At 44.6% G+C, this 19,870-nt stretch overlaps 1 protein-coding gene across 2 annotated transcripts in view; it reads right to left on the bottom strand.

Annotated features, from left to right (window-relative positions):
• Positions 1-12,059, bottom strand: part of SCRN1 (secernin 1) — a 58,033-nt gene extending 45,974 nt beyond the window's left edge. For both annotated transcript variants that reach the window (XM_038766811.1, XM_038766802.1), the window contains exon 1: positions 11,577-12,059. The gene's annotated coding sequence lies outside the window, so the exon portion shown is untranslated. The remainder of the gene's footprint in view (positions 1-11,576) is intronic.
• Between the last annotated feature and the right edge of the window lie 7,811 nt (positions 12,060-19,870).

A 19,870-nucleotide genomic window follows, 5' to 3' on the forward strand; every position in this document is an offset into this window, starting at 1 on the left:
CAATATTAAGCAATGCATGTGGATAGGAAGCAGTAACATTTGTGTCATTAGCAAATGCTCCCTGGCACCCCAGAAACACAAATCAATCAGTCAATGGTGTTTACTGAATGCTTATGATGTGCAGAGCGCATGAGGTACTAAGCGCTTGGGAGAGTACATTACAACAGAATTAGTAGACCCATTCCTTGCCCATAATGAGCTTACCTATCAACATAGCAGAAGATGGCTCTCACCATCGAGCTTCTCAGGCAGGCTCTGACAAATTCGAACCTCTCCTGCCCCAAAGTGATTTCACTATTGAGTTGCACATGACATTGGAATCTGATGAAGGGCCTTCCAAAAGGCTTTTGATTTTCCCCTTGTGAGACTGTGTCATTGACAATGGTTCAAGATTCTGCCTGATGGACAGCTGCTGCATTTGCTCTGCAATTTAGATCTTAAATTGTCAGTGTCCATACCAGTCCTACTTGAGAAAAAGGGAAAAACTCCAGAGAAGCCTTATTTTATTAAACAAAGCAGCACCTGTTCTAATCTTGCTTTTTCACAGCCAGGGGGAAAAAAACGGAATAAATTAGGGCAACTTGATGGTTTGTCCCTCCTGATCTCTCCCAATCTAGATAACCAAGAGGAAGCATTTTTCACTGTCCCAACTAATAACAATAATTAATAATAACAATGGTATTCGTTAAGGCTATGTGCCAAGCACTGTTCTAAGCACTAGGGTAGATACAAGGTAATCAGGTTGTCCCACGTGGGACTCACAGTCATAATCCCATTTTCCAGATGAGGTAACAGGCACAGAGAAGTTAAGTGGCTTGCCCAAGGTCACACAGCAGACAAGTGGCAGAGGCAGCATTAAGAACCCACGTCCTCTGACTCCCAAGCCCGTGCTCTTTCCACTAAGCCACGCAATTCCCACCAGCTGTCATGGGAAAGCAGCATGGTAAAAAGACAAGACAGAAGAAGGGGTACAGTCAGTGCTATATGAATATCAAAAGCATGAAATACCCAACACCATCACACACATTTACATTTTGAAACTTTGAGTGGTATCATGCCTAGAATACATCCGTGTCTTAGATTCTGGGAGTCAGAGGTCCTGGGTTCTAACCCCAACTCCACCACATATCTGCTGTGTGACCTTGGGCAAGTCACAACTTCTCTGTGTCTCAGTTTCCTCATCTGCAAAATGGGGACTCAATACCTGTTCTCCCTCCTACTTAGACTGTGAGTCTCATTTGGGGCCTGATTATCTTGTATCTATCCCAGTGCTTATTAAGTACCACAATTATTAGTAATGTGTACAATCATAAATTGTTCTCCATCATTTGGGAAAAAATTCCCAAATAATTTAACACAAAAAAGAGTAGGAGGGCAATCATGTTTTACCATTCCAGTGAGTATACTAACCAAGTGATTTAATGAATCCTTCTTATTCCCAAACTACTAGATCAGTTAGATCTGTTCTACTATACATCAGGTTATTATGGGAGGGGTTGGAAAAGACAGTTTGGTTGAAAGGGAAGAAAGAAAACAGCTTCCATCTTTTAAGACTCTCATTATACCAGATTATTGAATTCTAGCTTTTACCTTCATGCTCTTCATGAAGATTTTTAATATTTAAGTTTAAATTCAGAGCCTTCAGAAATTAGTATGATCTGAAACAAGGCTTCTTTCTTAATCTGCTCCCCTCTACTCTGCCTCCTCCCCCAGAGCCAATCAATAGTATTTATTGCATGCTTACCGTGCACAGAGCGCTGTACTAAGCACTTTGGAGAGCACCATACAACAGAACTGTTAGGCACATTCCCTGCCCCATTCATGTACAGACTGATCAGTGTTAGTTTGTGAGGGCACAACTTCATGACTTTAACCTTGGAGATGGCATACTGTCATCTCAATGAACTAGTAGAAGATAAGGGAAAACCAGTTGGGGGTACTACTTTTTAAAGAAAGAAAGACACTTGCTGGGCAGGTGAGAGATGGATAAAGTATGTATTTCCTATTTGTAAGCTTTCAATAATAGAACCTATTCCTTTTTGCAATGGGCATTTCCACAAAACAAAAATCTTAGATGAACATGTTTTAAATGTGAATAGAACAGAAACGACCATGTTCATTTCTTCTAACAGAGGGTTGCATTCTTGAAAAATCTCCCATTAAAGAAAAATCACTTTGTAGCATTCACCCAAGTCTGTCAGACTCATGCACACAACTGTTTCTTCCAACATCACATCCTGCTGAATTCAGGCAGAGACACTAATCTTCCAGTCTCCTAAGGAAACCATGCACTCTGGCAGAATTGAGTGTATGTAAAATTATCTTCCAAAGAAAGTAGATAGATTCCTTTCTGTGTATCTCAATACCTATTTTTTCTTTTAGTAAAATGAAGACTGTTTACTTAATTCATTATGGATCTTAAGTGCTTAAAATATAAAAAGGGGAACCCAAGCTTGTTCTCAGGGAGTGTACACCTCAAATTTAAGCCACTATCTCCAAATCTGGATTGGAAAAGTGCCTAGCAAATCTCACGTTTAAAAGATAAAAATGTTTCTTCTATAAAGACTAAACGAGTGCTTTTTGTGATCCTTATCTTCCCCTTCCTAGAGCCGTCAAGATTTACAATTAGTCATTCCTACTTCTGTTCATCTATTGATCAATGATCTAGAATGTTTAGAACACTGTACTAAGCAATCAGGAGAGAATCAAAGATTAAAGCAAAATCCCTGTCCTTAAATGATCTCACAATCTAATGGGGGAAACAGACAAAAAATTATTTACAGTTAGGAAAACAGTGAAAATGAAAAGGTGGTCAAGTAAATGAGTGTTTAAATAGTGGAGTATGTAGATCGATATGTCCACCACAACCAAAGCAGGTGGCTCTGCATACAAAAGTACTAAGGTGGTAGTTGGGAGGGTATGATGGGAGAAAAAAAATACGTGAATGCTCCTGGCAGAGAAGGAATTTCAGTAAGGCTTTTAAGACAGAGAGAGCTCTGTGGGCTGGTGCATTTGAAGGGGGCAAGAATTCCAGGTAGGGAGAAAAGCAAAATCAAGTTGCCAGTGGAATACAGGTAAGTGAGGGATAGTGAGAAGGTTATCTCAGGGGTTGGAGGAGAAGAAGGGGGCATAGGGAGCAGGCTGGGGAAATTACAGGTAAAGGGGACAGATAAGGAAGGAGCTGATGAGACTTGTGTACAACTTCATCAAAAAAAGGCAGAAAAATTCAGATTTTACCAAAACTCATCATCTCTCATCACTGCTTCAAAATGGGTTTTTTAATCTCTATACTGATTCATGAGAAATACTTCTTGCTTTTTTCCTATTTACTTTGCACATTCAATCTCAAGGCCAGCTTTCAAAGACACTCAGGTTTTCACTTCTCTGATCCAAGTCTCCCAAAGCAGACTCACTAAAGAATTCTAGACTGTGAGCCCGTTTTTGGGCAAGGATTGTCTCTGTATATTGCTGAATTTTACTTTTCAAGTACTTAGTACAGTGTTCTGCACATAGTAAGTGCTCAATAAGTATGATTGAATGTATTCAGTATTTGGGGATTATTTGGGGATGATATTTTAAAGGCAACAGAGATGATGCAACATTGTACTCTACCCACATTTTTTGCCCCCTCAAGATGACCTACCTGCACCTTGCTTACATCTCTCCCACTCCCACCCACTGCTCATGTTTTTTTCCTTCTGCATGAAATTCCCCCCGACATAGCTCCAAACTATATCCCTACATCCTCTATCAAAGAATCCTAAAAAAAGCCATCTCTTCCAGGAGGCAGTCACTGACTAATCCTCCAATTTCCTGGTCCAGCCATTCCATCAAGCCATCTTAGTAGTCAAGTGGGTGTTATTTAATTGCCTACTTTCATTGAAGCTTGTATGCTAAATGGTACTTATTATATAATAATAATGGCATTTATTAAGTGCTTACTATGTGCAATGCACTGTTCTAAGCACTGGGGAGGTTACAAAGTGATCATATTGTCCCACAGGGGGCTCATAGTCTCAATCCCCATTTTACAGATGAGGGAATTGAGGCACAGAGAAGTTAAGTGACTTGCCCAAAGACCTCTGACTCCAAAGCCTGGGCTCTTTCCACTGAGCCATGTACATGCTTCTTATGTGCCAGAAACTGTAAGCACTGGGATGATACAAGCAAATCGAGCTGGACACAGTCCTTGCCCCATGTGGGGCTTACAGTCTCAATCCTCATTTGTAAAATGGTGAGGTGAGGCACAGAGAAGTGACATGATTTGCCCAAGGTCATAGAGCAGAAAGGTGGTAGAGTCGGGACCTCCTATCTCCGGACCCCACCCAATTTTCTCAACTCATCATGCCCCACTTGGCCTCCATACCCAAACTACCCTCCCTTGATGACCAAATAGACATTCTCAACACCACCCTCTCTACTAAACTCAGCTCACTCACTCCTCTATCCCTTTGATTTCATATCACTAACCCAAAGCCCTAGGTCACCTGCACAGTCCCCCTCCTTCGCTCCTGTGCTCAGGCTGCAGAGTGCTGCTGGTGGAAATCTAAATATCAGGCTTTGTCCACTTCAAGTTTATCCTTCCATGTTTTACTTTGCCCTCTCCTCTGCCCTGCAGAGCTATCTCTCTCCCCTTATTGACACCCATGACCATCACCCCCAACAGTTGTTCCAGACATTTAACTCCCTCCTCAGGCTACCTGTCCCCCCACCTCCCCTTCCCTTGCTGTCAGTGAGCTGACTACCTACTGTATTAAGAAAATTGACACTGTCGGAAGTGAGCTCCCTAAAAATCATCCTCCTCTGCCTCTCACCCAACTGTGGGGGTCCTTCAAGGTTCAGCTCTGGGTCCCCTTCTAAACTCCATCTACACCCACTCCCTTGGAGAACTCATTCACTCCCATGGCTTCAACTATCACCTCCATGCGGATGATACCCAAATCTACATCTCTAGCGCTGATCTCTCTCCCTCTCTCCTGTCTCACATCTCCTCCTGCCTTCAAGACTTCTCTGTTTGGATGTCCTACAGTCACCCCAAACTTAGCATGTCCAAAACAGAGCTCCTTATCTTCCCACCCAAACCTTGTCCTCTCCTTGACTCTTCCATCACTGTAGACGGCACCACCAACCTTTCTGTCTCATAAGCCTGTAACCTTGGTGTTATCCTTGACTCTTCTGTCATTCAAAGCAAATATTCAATCCACCACCAAATCCTGTCGGTCCCACCTTCACAACATCACTAAAATCCACCCTTTCCTCTCCATCCAAACTGCTACCACATTAATAAATCACTCATCCTATCCTGCCTGGATTACTGCATCAGCCTCCTGTCTCTCGCCACTCCAGTCCATACTTCAGTCTGCTGGCTGGATCATTTTTCTACAAAAATGTTCAGAATACGTCTCTCCACTCAGAAAACTCCAGTGGTTGCTTATCACCCTCTGCATAAAAAAAGCTCCTTACCACTGGCTTTAAAGCACTACACCACCTTGTTCCCTCCTAGCTCACCTCGCTTCTCTCCTTCTACAACCCAGCCTGCACACTTGGCTTCTCTAGTGCTAACCTGCTCACTGTGCCTCGATCTCGCCATTAACCCCTAGCCCACATCCTGCCTCTTGCCTGGAATGCCCTCCCTCCTCAAATCCGAAAAAACAGTTAATTTTCCCCCCTTCAAAGCCTTACTGAAGCCACATCTCCTCCAAGAGACCTTCCCAGACTAAGCCCCATTTTTCATCTCCCACTCCTTTCTGCATCGCCCTGACTTGCTCCTTTTGCTCCTCCCCATCACAACCCACAGCACTTATGTACATATCTGTATATTTTACTTATTTGTATTGATGCCTGTCTCCCCCCTCTAGACTGTAAACTCACTGTGGAAAGGGAATGTGACAGTGCTCTGCACACAGTAAGCGCTCAACAAATACGACTAAATGAATGAATATGAATGAATTTATGACCTTCTGACGCCCATGCTCTATCTGTTGTATTATTATATTGTACCCTCCCAAGCACTTAGTATGGTGCTCTGCACACAGTAAGCACTCAATAAATACAGTAGATTGATGAATTGATGTGGAGGTGGATGGACAACCACTCCATCTCAGAGGTGCTCTTGAATTGCACCCTAGTTCAGAACCTTTCAGTACCTCCTAATGGTGCCGGAGTATTATTCCAAAGGAATTACCATTAGCAGTAATTAATGCCGCGCCATAATTCATTCAGCCGGGGTTCTTTCTACTCAAGGTCTTAAGCAGCAGCACAATGTACCATGAAGCTGTAAACAAGACTTTTTATAGCTGTTTTAAAATGAGGGTATTTTAATTTATGCCACGCCATAATTCATTCAGCTGGGGTTCTTTCTACTCAAGGTCTTAAGCGACAGCACAGTGTACTCTGAAGCTGTCAACAAGACTTTTTATAGCTGTTTTAAAATGCAGGTATTTGTCTTCACAACCAACCAATTTCTGTCCGTCAGGTGAAAGGAAAGGGAGCTTCTGGGAGTTTTGTGGTTGTCCCAAATGCAGGAAAAACCGTTCAGAAATCTAGAGACAGAAAGGTAAATTGGGTCATAATTTGACTTAGTGCTTTGGGGGGGACTCTCTTCTATTACACAGCACACATTAGGTATCACTTCACTTTTCTGTGCCTCAGTTGCCTCATCTGTAAAATGGGGATTAAGACCGTGAGTCCCACGTGGGGCAACCTGATTACCTTGTATCTACCCCAGTGCTTAGAACAGTGCTTGGCACACAGTAAGCGCTCAATAAATATGATTGAATGAATGAATGAACTCCCAAAGACAGGGTTTTCCGGGGGCTTTCCAGTGGTTCCGGTGCTCCATACTCTTTAACAAGTTGAAAACCCAGAATGGGATTAGAATGGACAGTGGCCTCTTAGTAGATAGAACAAGGGCCTTGGAGTCAAAAGGATCTGGGTTCTAATCGTGGGTTCAAATCCAGGCTCCGCCACTTGTCAGCTGTGTGACTTTGGGCAAGTCACTTAACTTCCCTGGGCCTCAGTTCCCTCATCTGTAAAATGGGAATGAAGACTGTGAGCCCCACGTGGGACAACCTGATTACCTTGTATCTACCCCAGCGCTTAGAACAGTGCTTTGCACATAGTAAGCGCTTAACAAATACCAACATTGTTGTTATTGTTGTTGTTACTACGCCATGCTGCTTCACAATTGTACCAACTGTATATTTGGCTATTTTTATTCGCTTGCGCCCCCTGCCCCTTCCTCACTAGATTGTAAATTCTTCCAGGGCGGACACTATATCTCTTATTTTCATCTACCCAAATTGCTGCTATGCTGAGCCAAGCACTTACATCCCACCCTGACTTCTGCATGAGCCTCCTCACTGACCTCCTTTGCCTCCCATCTCTCTCCACCCCAGCCCAATCTTCACTCCATTGCCTGGATCATTTTTCTAAAAAAAAAAGTTCAGTCAACATCTCCTGACTTTTCAAGAACATCCTAGTGTCTGCCCCATCCATCTCCACATCAAACACACTGGCTTTAAAGCACTCAAATCAGCTTGCCCCCTCGTACCTTACCTCACTGATTTCCTACTACAACTCTGTCCACACACTTCATTCTAGACTGTGAGCCCGCTGTTGGGTAGGGACCGTCTCTATATGTTGCCAACTTGTACTTCCCAAATGCTTAGTACAGTGCTCTGCACACAGTAAGCGCTCAATAAATACTATTGAATGAATGAATGAATTCCCCTAATGCCAACTTACTCATTATACTTCGATATCATCTATCTCACCAGAGATCCCTTGTTCATATCCTCCCTCCAACCTGAAACTCCCTCCCCCTCCAAACACGCCACTTTCCTCACCTTCAAAGCCTTTACTGAAAGCACATCTCCTCCAAGAGATGCCCCTGATTAACCCCTCATTTTCTCTACTCCCTTTCCCATCTGCATTGCCAATGCACTTGGACTTAAGCACTTGATGGTCACCCCACCCTCAGCCCCACGGCCCTTATGTACTTACCTGTAATTTATTTCTTTATAGTAATGTCTGTCTCCCCCTCTAAACTGTAAGCACCTTGTGAGCAGGGAACTCTGTTGCACTGTAATCTCCCAAGTGCTTAGTATAGTGCTCTGCACATAGTGCTCAATAAATACCACTGATTGATTTCATTTTCCAATTTCAAAACCCTAGGAGAGTTATACTCTGAACTCAGTAGCCACTTGTTAAATACTGAAGACAGTAACAAATATGATTTTCTTCTACTTGCAGTCAACGAAAACAGGTTTTCTGAAGTCAATATTGAATGGGCTAGGAGTTACAATAATTTTAAAATTGTAATTGGATTAACCTATTAACATATAGGCTATTATAAATGCATAAAATATGTCTCATTTCTACTGATCAGTAACAATTCTAGCTTGCTAATATATTATTTGCAGGTCTCTGCCTAATAAAGGCCTCACTTTTTTCCTAATTATGTTTGGAAATATTTTTTCTAGATGTTATTCTCTAGCACTTGTTACTAATTCTTCTCAAGGTGATATATTTAGCAGATAAAATAAAATCTCTTTTTAAAAGGACATCTTTTAAAATAGCCTATAAAACAATACCATTCCTGCATTTATTATCTCTGGAGGCTTTTCAGTGTATCACCCAAACGTACCCCCCATAAAAGGAAAATGTAACTCTGTTCTGCCAAAAAAGTTTACTGACAACTTACATTCAAACATTTAGTATTCTGAACTAAATCTCACAAATGTCAAAATAGCTCCTTCTTCTGAAATTATTTATTCCTCTCATCTACAGCATACAACTCTCTTTCCTTTAAAGAGACCCACACAAAAATCCACATATATTTGTGAAATGGAAACCGGGGTTCAATTTAATCAATTACTTAGGTATGCCTGAAATCTGCCAAATAGTCTGCTCAATGAAAAGTCATCAGGCCATGTACCTCACAGAGTGTCAATTCCTAGGGCCCAATAATTCATCTACTTCTCCAAGACTTTCTACTGAACACCCCATCATCCCATATAACATCCTCTAAAATCTGAACCTAGGAGTACCATAATAGGAATGCTTCGCTTATCCTGTGACTACGGTGCAGAGAAGAGTCACTTGTAACAGGGTTATTGATCTCTCCATTAAAAGCTTAATGTGATCATCAACATGATGGTGGTGACCTGGACTTATTCCAATCACTACTTATTAATCCTGCTGCCATTCTGAATTGCTAAATTGGGCTCCTTTCTACATCTGCTGCATTAACTGGGCTAAGAATTCAGCAGCCGTATAAAGACTGAATACCTTAGAGTTTGTAACTAAGACAATCGTAAAACAACCCTTTCAAATAACCTTTTAAGACTGTCACAAAACCTATTAAATCTGCTAACTTGAGCATACAACAAATCAGTTAAATGAGTCAACTAGCCTTTCAATATCTAGGGTCATAAACTCAAACATGATTGTGGTAATTTTTTAGCCCTAGGGCAGAGATGTTTCATTCATTCATTCAATCGTATTTATTGAGCATTTACTGTGTGCAGAGCACTGTACTCAGTGCTTGGCAAGTACAAATCAGCAACATGTAGACGGTCCCTACCCAACAACAGGCTCACAGTCTAGGAGGGGGAGACAGACAACAAAACATGTAGACAGGCATCAATAGCATCAAAATAGCTAAACAGAATTATACCAATATACACATCAATGATAATACAGAGTAATAAATATGTACAAATATACACAAATGCTGTGGGGAGAGGAAGGGGGTAGGGCAGAGGGAGGGGGCGATGGGGAGGGGAGGAGGAGAGGAAAAGGGTGGGGCTTTGGGAAGGCCTCCTGGAGGAGGTGAGCTCTCAATGAATCCAAATCTTAAAAGTGGAGACCAGACCTTCCCTTACATTTCTCTGTCTAGATCAACACCACCAAGATTTTGAATTGGCCAAAATAAGTTGCCCTACAAAAAGCTACCCACATTCCACATTCAATGGCAAACTAATACATCGGACTGACACACCCCTCAACTATATTTAGAACTGGGACGAATACAAAGGGCAGGACTGAGGGCTGCCTTTGAGAGAAGCTCACCCTCTCTGCACACCGCAGGGGAAAGCCTCTACCATGATGTGCAGGGTGGGTGTATGTGTGTGCGCCAGTTCCCCGCCACCCCCAGCCGGACAGCAGCTAGTGGGGGTCCAGGCAATCCAATTCCAAACCTCTGAACGACCAGTGTATGGCGGCCCCTGTCTGAGTAACACAGGAAGGACCGGAGCTGGTCTGCCGAGTTCATTTGTTCAGCCATGTTACAGAAGCCCCAGCAACTCCCTGATTTCTTGTTCTCTCTCCCTCCTCCCTGCCTCCTTTTCTCCTTCCCCTCTCTTGCCCTTTCCCTTCCTCCCTCCCCCTCCTCCCACCCACATTTCCTCCCTCCCCTTCCTTTCTCCTCCTCCCTCCCGATCTTCCTTCCCTCTCCTTCCCTACCCTTTCCCCTCCCCTCCTTCCTCCATCCCCCTCCATCTCTCCCTCCTCTCTCCCCCCTCCACCATCTCCCCCCTCCTCTATCTCCCCTTCCTCCCTCCTCTCTCCCCATCCTCCTTCCTTACCCTTTCCCTCCTCCTCTCCCTCCTCCATCTCCTCCCTCCTCTCTCCCCCATCCCTCCTTCCTCCATCTCCCCATCCCCCCTCCTTCCCCCATCTTCCCCCTCCTCCCTCCCCCATCTTCTCTTCCTTTCCCCCTCCTTCCTCCATCTCCTACCTCCTCTCTCCCCCATCCCCCCTTCCTCCATCTCCCCCCTCCTTCCTCCATCTCCCCCATCCCCCCCCCTTCCTCCATCTCCCCCCTCCTCCCTCCCCCATCCGCTCTTCCTTTCCCCCTCCTTCCTCCATCCCTCCCTCCTCTCTCCCCCACCCCCCCCTTCCTCCATCTCCCCCCTTCTCTCCCCATCTCCCCCCTCCTCCCTCCCCATCTCCCCCCTCCTCCCTCCCCATCCTCTCTTCCTTTCCCCCCTCCTTCCTCCATCTCCTCCCTCCTCTCTCCCCCACCCCCCCTTCCTATATCTCCCCCCCTCCCTCCCCCATTCTCTCTTCCTTTCCCCCCGTCTCTCTCCCCCTCTACACACCCACACACCCCTCCCGCCCCCCGGAAGATAACGGTCTGGTTCCTGCAATTTTTTCAGTACCAACAAGGCAAAGGAGAGGCCAAGGAGGAACTCTGTCGGGCAATGCGGGGCTGCAGGCGCAGTCCTGGGGTGGGCGGCAGGGGTGACGGCAGAGCCCCGGACAGACGGACTCCCTCTCTGTCTGTCTCCGCCTCCCGCGGGGCAGCGGCCGGGAAGCCCGCGGGGCGGGGTGCAGGCCTGGTCCGGTCCGGCTGGCTCCGGGCGGACCCGGGTCCGCTGCTGCCCGTGCCGTGCCGTGCCCCTGCCCGTGCCCTCGGGGTCGGCGCCGGGGCTGACCGGCCCCGCGGCCCCCGCCGCCCGCGGAGACCTGGCCGGGGCAGCGCTCACCGCGCCCGGGGGGAGAGAAGGAATCCCGGGCAGGGGCAGGGAAAATCCTTCCCCGGGCTGGGCCGGAGGGCTTCACAGGCTCACCTGCCAGGGCGCTCTCTTCTCTATCTCTGTCTGTCTCAGGCTCCGCTCCGCCGCTCGCTCTCTATCGTCCTCTCCCGGGCTCCGCTTTGCAGGTTGAGCGCCCTCTGCACAACTCGCGCTAGCTTTCCTGGCCTCTGCTCTGCCTGTTTCCCGGGCCCGCTCCGCAGCTATTGCTCGCTCGCTCGCTCTCTCCCTGACTTCACTCCGCAACTCTTGCTCCCTCTCCCCGGACTGCGCTCAGCAACTCTTGCCCTCTCCCTCCCGAGCTCCGCTTTGCAGCGCTCTCTCTCTTTCCTGGGCCTTGCTTTCTCCCTCCCGAGCTCCCCTCTGCAGCGCGCTCTCTTTTTCCCGGACTGCGCTCGGCAACCTTTGCTCTCTTCTTCCTTAGCTCCGCTCTGCAGGTCTGCAGCTCTTTCTCTCCTCCCCCGGGCTGCGCTCAGCAGCTCTTGCTCTCTCCCTCCCGAGCTCCGTTCTGCAGTTCGCTCTCTCTCTCCTCGGCAACCCTTGCTCTCCCTCCTGAGCTCCGCTCTGCAGCTCTCTCTCCCTCCCCTGGACTGCACTCGGCAGCTCTTGCTCGCTCTCTCCCTCCCGAGCTTCTCTCTCTCTTTCTAGCTCTCTCCCGAGCTCCGCTCTGCAGCTCTCTCCCTCTCCCGAGCTCCGCTCTGCAGCTCTCTGTCTGCTTTGCAGCTCGCGCTCTCTCCCTGCCGTCGCTGCTGCTCCTGCACTTATCCCTGCAACGTCGCGGGCTGCAGTTGCAGCAGTAGAGGCATCGTTGGGCGTCACGCCCTCCGCCCACCCAGGTAACAAGAGGCTCCGGACCACGTGCCCCCTTGCCTGCCCCGCCCCCTTCCTCCCTCCTGCCCGCCGGGTGGCTCGGGCTCCGGCCTTCTCATTCATTCATTCATTCAATCAATCGTATTTATTAATAATAATAATAATAATGGGATTTGTTAAGCGCTTACTGTGCCAAGCACTGCTCTGAGCGCTGGGGGAGTTACAAGGTAATCAGGTTGTCCCACATGGGGCTCACAGCCTTCATCCCCATTTTACAGATGAGGTAACTGAGGCACAGAGAAGTTGAGTGAGTTGCCCAAGGTCACACAGCTGACAAGTGGCGGAGTCGGGATTAGAACCCATGACCTTTGACCCCCAAGCCCAGGCTCTTTGCACTGAGCTACGCTGCTTCTCTATTGAGCGCTTACTGTGTGCAGAGCACTGTTCTAAGCACTTGTGAAGTACAAATCGGCAACAAATAGAGACGGACCCTACGTAACAACGGGCTCACGGTCTAGAAGGGGGAGACAGACAACAAAACAAAACAGGTAGACAGGTGTCAATACCATCAGAATAAATAGAATTATAGCTATATACACAGCTATTCTCATGCTCGGGACCAGCCCAGCCCCACCACCGAAGCTCCGTATGGGACCCGGATAATAATAATAATAATAGTATTTCTTAAGTACTTACTACTTGCCAGGCACTGTACCAGGCACTGGGGTGGATACAAGCAAATCAGGTTAGACACAGACCCAGTCCCATGTCAGGCTCACAGTCTTTATCCTCATTTTACACACGGTCACTTAGGCACAGAGAAGTGAAGTGACCTGCTCATGGTCACACAGCAGACAAGTGGCAGAGCAGGGATTAGAACTCATGACCACCTGACTCCCAAGTCTGTGCTCTAGCCACTAGACCATGTTGATCTCCACTGGAGAATAATAATGATGATGATGGTATTTGTTCAGCGCTTACTGTGTGCCAAGCACTGTTCTAAGCACTGGGGTAGATACAAGGTAATCAGGTTGTCCCAAGTGGGGCTCACAGTTTTAATCCCCATTTTAAAGATGAGGTAACTGAGGCACAGAGAAGTTAAGTGATTTGCCCAAAGCCACACAGCTGATAAGTGGCAGAGCCGGGATTAGTACCCTCAACCTCTGACTCCCAAGCCCATGCTCTTTCCACTAGAAAAAGCCCCACCTAGTCATCTCTACACATACACACACTGTGCATCACCCACAAAGAGGCCCTTCCTCCCTCGAGACCCACTTTGGCCAGTTGAAGCCGGGCCTGGCCCGTTCAGGTTCCTCCAGGCATGAGAAGCAGTGTGGCCTAGTGGCAAGAGCACGGGCTTGGGAGTCAGAGGACATGGGTTCTAATTCCGGGTCTGTCACGTGGCTGCTGGATGATCTTGGGTAAAACGCTTCACTTCTTTGTGCCTCAGTTACCTCATCTGTAAAATGGGGATTACGACTGTGAGCACCAGGTGGGACAGCCTGACTACCTTGTATCTACCCCAGCATTTAGACCAGTGCTTGGCACACAGTTAGCGCTTAACAAATGCCATCATTATAGACTATAAACCCTTCTAGACTAAGCCCGGTGACTGTCTCTCTTTATTGCTGAATTGTACTTCCAAGTTCTTAGGACCGTGCCCTGCACACATTAAGTATTCAATAAATATGATTGAATGAATGAATGATTGCCACCAGGCCTGGCCCTCATCCCAGGAAATTGCCACAATCCTCCTTTCCAAAGCCAAAACACTGGACTAGCCTGAGATCTGCCTAGCTGGGCCCCAGGTCAACCAGTCCAGCATCTTGATTGAGCTTCCTGACACCGTGGTGCGATGCCAAGCGAGACCTACTGCCTTCAACAGCATTCTTGCTTCTCTAAATTCCTTGGCATTTACTCCAATTTGCAGGGTGAAATATTGCCAGGAGAAAGTGAATGATCCCATTTATATGGATTGGCTAATTATTCATTCATTCATTCAATCAATCGTATTTACTGACCGCTTACTGTGTGCAGAGCACTGTACTAAGCAATTGGGAAAGTACAAAACAACAATAAAATGTCACATTCTCTGACCACAATGAGTTTACAGTCTTGGGGGGGCGGGAGACAGACATCAATACAAATAAATAAAATTACAGATATGTACATAAGTGCTGAGGGGTGGGGAGGGGGAAAGAGCAAAGGGAGCAAGTCAGGGCGACGCAGAAGCAGCATGGCGTAGTGGATAAAGCATGGGCCTGGGAGTCAGAAGGTCATCATCATCATCATCAATCGTATTTATTGAGTGCTTACTGTGTGCAGAGCACTGTACTAAGCGCTTGGGAAGTACAAGTTGGCAACATATAGAGACAGTCCCTACCCAACAGTGGGCTCACAGTCTAAAAGGGGGAGACAGAGAACAAAACCAAACATACTAACAAAATAAAATAAATAGAATAGGTATGTATAAGTAAAATAAATGGGTTCATGGTCATGGGTTCACCCAGCCCACGTACCTTGCCCTTCTGGTGCTAACCTTCTCACTGTACCTCGATCTTGCCTGTCTCACTGCGGAGCCCTGGCTCATGTCCTACCTCTGGCCTAAAATGCCCTCCCACCTCAAATCTTCCAATAACACTCCTCCCCCGCCCCCCTTCAAAGCCTTATTGAAGGCCCATCTCCTCCAAGAGGCCTTCCCAGAGTAAGCCCCACTTTTCCTCATCTCCCACTCCTTTCCTCATCACCCTTTGCTCTTCCCCCCGCCCCAGCCCCACAGCCCTTATGTATGTATATACATATATATATATAGCTTCTATCCAGGTTCTAATCTTATCACTGATACTTTCTCTTATAGGTGGCTAGGCAACTCTTGGATGAACACTTGTGGTAATCAGGGACATGTATTTTTTTAAAAGGTAAAGAAGCAGCATGGCCAAGTGGAAAGAGCATGGGCCTAGGAGTCGGAGGACCTAGGTTTTAATACTGGCTCTGCCGTTTGTCTGCTGGGTGACCTTGGGCAAGTCACTTAACTTCTCTGTCCCTCAGTTACTTCATCTGTAAAATGGGGACTAAATACCTGTTCTCCATTTCATTCATTCATTCAATTGTATTTATTGAGCACTTACTGTGTGCAGAGCACTGTACTAAGCGCTTAGAAAGTACAATTCGGCAACAGATAGAGTCCCTACCCAACAATGGGCTCACAGTCTAGAAGGGGGAGGCAGACAACAAAACAAAACAAGTAGACAGGCATCAATAGCATCAAAATGGATAAATAGAATTACAGATAAATATACATCATTAATAAAATAGAGTAATAAATAGGTACAAATATACACAAGTGCTGTGGGGAAGGGAAGGGGGTAGGGCAGAGGGAGGGAGTGGGGGTGATGGGGGAGGACGAGCAGAGGATAAGGGGGGGCTCAATCTGGGAAGGCCTCCTGGAGGAGATGAACTCTCAGTAGGGTTTGGAAGGGAGGAAGAGAGCTAGTTAGGCGGATGTGTGGAGGGAGGGTGTTCCAGGCCAGGGGTCGACAGTGGGACAGGCGAGAATGAGGCACAGTAAGGAGGTTAGCAGCAGAGAAGCGGAGTGTGAGGGCTGGGCTGTAGAAGGAGAGAAGGGAGGTGAGGTAGGAGGTGGCAAGGTGATGGATAGCTTGCCTCCTTCCTATCTAGACTGTGAGTCCTACATGAGACAGGGACTGTGTTTAACCTGATTATATTTTATCTACCCAGTGCTTAGAACAGCACTTTACAAGCATAGTAAGTGCTTAACAAATTCCATAAAAACCCCTAACCCCCCCAAAAAACAAACAAAAAACAGACTCCTTAATTAGTACAAGATACTGTAGATCAAGCAATTTGAGTGCTTACAGTATTTATAGCCAACAGAGCACTGTACTAAGAACTTGGTATGATTTATAAATACTTGTTGATTGGTTATCTGGAAAGTCGAAAAAATAAACATTTAGCTATTAAACTGTATGTTGCCCCGACCAGATGACCATGTTGCCTATTTTATTGAATATAAAGAAAAATTTGCTGGGTGCAGAAAAGTTAAAAAAAAATACTTAGGAAGTCACCTTCTTTTTGCCTAGGGAAGGAAAAGACCAGCATATGAAGAAAAAAGGATAGTTAATAGCTAAGGAACTATTAGTTGCTGTGGTGGTAGAAAACGTCCAACTGACTGAATTGATTTAAAGCTTAGTCTTAATGCCAGAGTAAAATCAATTAACCTTACTTTTCTACTTAATCTTCTTAAACAAATCATACCACAAAATAGAAAACTCGGAATGTTGTATTTAACAGAGTACCTATGTGGCACCGACCTGAAAGATTACCTCACCCTCTGAAGTGCTTTTACATTGCCCTCAAAGTGACTAGCAACCGGAAATGACTCACTCAAGAAAACACAGAGGAGAGAGACATATTTTGGGGAAGATTAACAGTTGACATTCCCAACTAGAATTTCTCTATTTTGATCAACAAGTTATTTCTTGTGGATCTCAATATTAATATAAATTTCCTCTTTTGTTCTGCAGATTTACATGGGGTTTTAATTTTCTTTCTTTTAACTATTTTAATCTCAAAGCAATAACCACAGCTTTGGTGCTTGATGTGGCAGTAGAGTTAAAGTTGCTATTTTAAGTACATCTGAACAGCTGGAAAGCTATCCAATTCTAAACATTCAAATCATTGCTTAGAACAGTGCTTTGCACATAGTAAGCGCTTAATAAATACAATAATCATCATCTAGCTGATATTGATCAGTCTTGGGAGATAAATTTGAACATGATGCTGGCTGTTGCTATAGTAGCCTAGTCTCTTGACAACCCAACTGAAGGTTGTGAAGTAGTGAGTTACATTCCCCTTAAAAGTACTCTGACAAAGCAGAAATTTAAATAAGAACCATGGTGTTAAAGTCAAATAGAGGAAAAAGAACAAAGGATTCCACTTGGCTCACTTCTTATAATTAAGGTTCTTGTTCTAATTCTTAATGCTTTTGCTACCTGAACAATTTGATGAAATGATTGGAACTGTTTTGCTGCATCTTTTACTAAAGTAGAAATCTGTGCAGAGAACAGCCCATTTAAGAATTTGGGCTAAGTAATCTGTAAATCACAAATATCCCTAGGAGGAACATAATCCGCAAAAAACTAAATTCCAGAGGGGCAGACCCAGTACACACTGTATTTTAGAATAAAATACTTTCAGCATACAGCGTGGCTCAGTGGAAAGAACCCGGGCTTTGGAGTCAGAGGTCATGGGTTCAAATTCCGGCTCCGGCAATTGTCAGCTGTGTGACTTTGGGCAAGTCACTTAACTTCTCTGTGCCTCAGTTACCTCATCTGTAAAATGGGGATTAAGACTGTGAGCCCCCCATGGGACACCCTGAATACCTTGTAACCTCCCCAGCTCTTAGAACAGTGCTTTGCACATAGTAAGCGCTTAATAAATGCCATTATTATTATTATCTATTTCTTTTTTTGATTGTCATTTAACATGATTTGTTGATCTAGCAATACGTATTTAAGTTGTTTTGTAGGATAACTGGGCTTATTTGTATTCACCAATATGCTCTCTTGTACCAGATGAATTATTGACATTACAGGAATACCAAGAAGTGATGAGCATCAAAAAGGTCCATGGATAATACACCCCATTTGCTGAAGCAACCAGTATCTTTCAATCATTCTTATTATGAAAGTATCTAACTCCTTATTGTGAGCCATTTCAAACCTTATTAGTAATCCTCAAAGCTAGAAACAGTTTCCAGCTCCATACTGAAACTACTATAAGACTTTGGTGACCCTGATTTAATTTCTTTTCTATTACAGAACTGGAAAAATATAGCTTGATTTTGTCATTATTAAAATAAGTTCAAAAGGGAAAAGGAAAGCTTACCATTGCACATGAGACCAAGAGGCGTGTTTCAAAGTGGGAAAGTTTTAGCTACAAATATAAATATTTGATAATTGAAATTTTACTTCTAGATTTTACCATTTTCCATAAGATAATGCAAACACCTAAGTAAAAATCAATCAATCAATTGTATTTATTGCACACTTACTGTGTGCAGAGCACTGTACTAAGCGCTTGGGAAGTACAAGTTGGCAACATATAGAGACAGTCCCTACCCAACAGTGGGCTCACAGTCTAGAAGTCCCCAACAAATATAATCTCTAAATATATAGAGAAGAATACAGATTAAGTTTTGTGAGTCCCTTAATGGCCAGGGACTGTCTAATTCCATCTATGTATACTTTCCCAGCACTTAGCACACTTCTCTGCACAATTCACACAATACTATTATTGCTACTGTTCTTTTGTAAGAGGGCAAGAATATACATGTCAATCAGCAAGTGCCAATCTTTTATTATTTTTAAGACTGCCAAAAAATATTAGTGAGAGGAGCACTTAACACCTCACTTGAATTGTAAGTTTCATCTCAAGCAAGAGAATTGGATGGGGAAACATTTTTTTTCCAACAAAATAGCTAGCTGAAAAAGTAATCTTTAATGGCTTCCTCCAGAAATTACAGATTTAAGACAGAAATCTATATAATGCTAATTTGTTACCTAAAGCAAAGTAAGAATTTTCTCTCCTGTCCACTTATCTAACAGGTGTGCTATTACCACCCTTACTGCTCCTCTGAACAAAATCAATCCCATACTCCTCTAAATGGAAATAAACAACTCCTACCTACAGGTGGCTTCCCACTTATCGGAATAATCCTAGAAAAGCCCATTGATCTTTCCCAAGCTCTGTAGCATTAGTTATTGCATTCTAACCAAAATTATGAAGGAAATCTGAACCAGTACTTTCCCCAACAATACACATTCTTTAATTTTATTTCCACATAAAAACTCCCATCAACAGTTAATCTTAGCTGATTTTTTTTATTATTTTACTTTTCCCTCTAAGAATTTAAAGACATTTTGTACACAGTTTACCCACTGGATCATACTGTAATGAAAAGTTGCACCAAAAATAAACCAACTTCAAAAATAAACCCAAAAAATGCACCATGAAGTAGCAACCTGGCATCAGTTGTAGGACAGTAGTCATACCTTGACAAAGTCTCACAGGAGAGTCATCTTTCGTTTTCACAATGCATAGGATTGACTGCTCAAATTAAAATCATTAATTACATCAAACCCACCAATGGTGCTTAGAGAACAGAAATGCTTCCCGGACCTTTATGTTTGAGAAAAAGAGTTGGGAGAGACCCAAAGTGATTACACATAGTTTATAGACAGTGCTACAACCTTACTTGTCTCCAAGCATTTACTGTTCTTTCGTGCTCTCATTTAATTCCGGAACAGACACTATGGAAATTTAGATGAGAAGCTGAAAACTTTGGCAGAGAAAGAAAACCCTGTAAATTTTAGACCTCAAGTGCTGCCAATTTTTCAAAGTCAATTTTATTTAAAACAAACACACAATGCTGAATACGTGGAGACAGGAGTTGTCATGCAAGACTGTGTATCCCCTATCCCACACCTTCCAGGATTCTT

This window comes from Tachyglossus aculeatus, chromosome 2, assembly GCF_015852505.1.
Source record: "Tachyglossus aculeatus isolate mTacAcu1 chromosome 2, mTacAcu1.pri, whole genome shotgun sequence".
In the NCBI taxonomy this organism is placed as follows: Eukaryota; Metazoa; Chordata; class Mammalia; order Monotremata; family Tachyglossidae; genus Tachyglossus; species Tachyglossus aculeatus.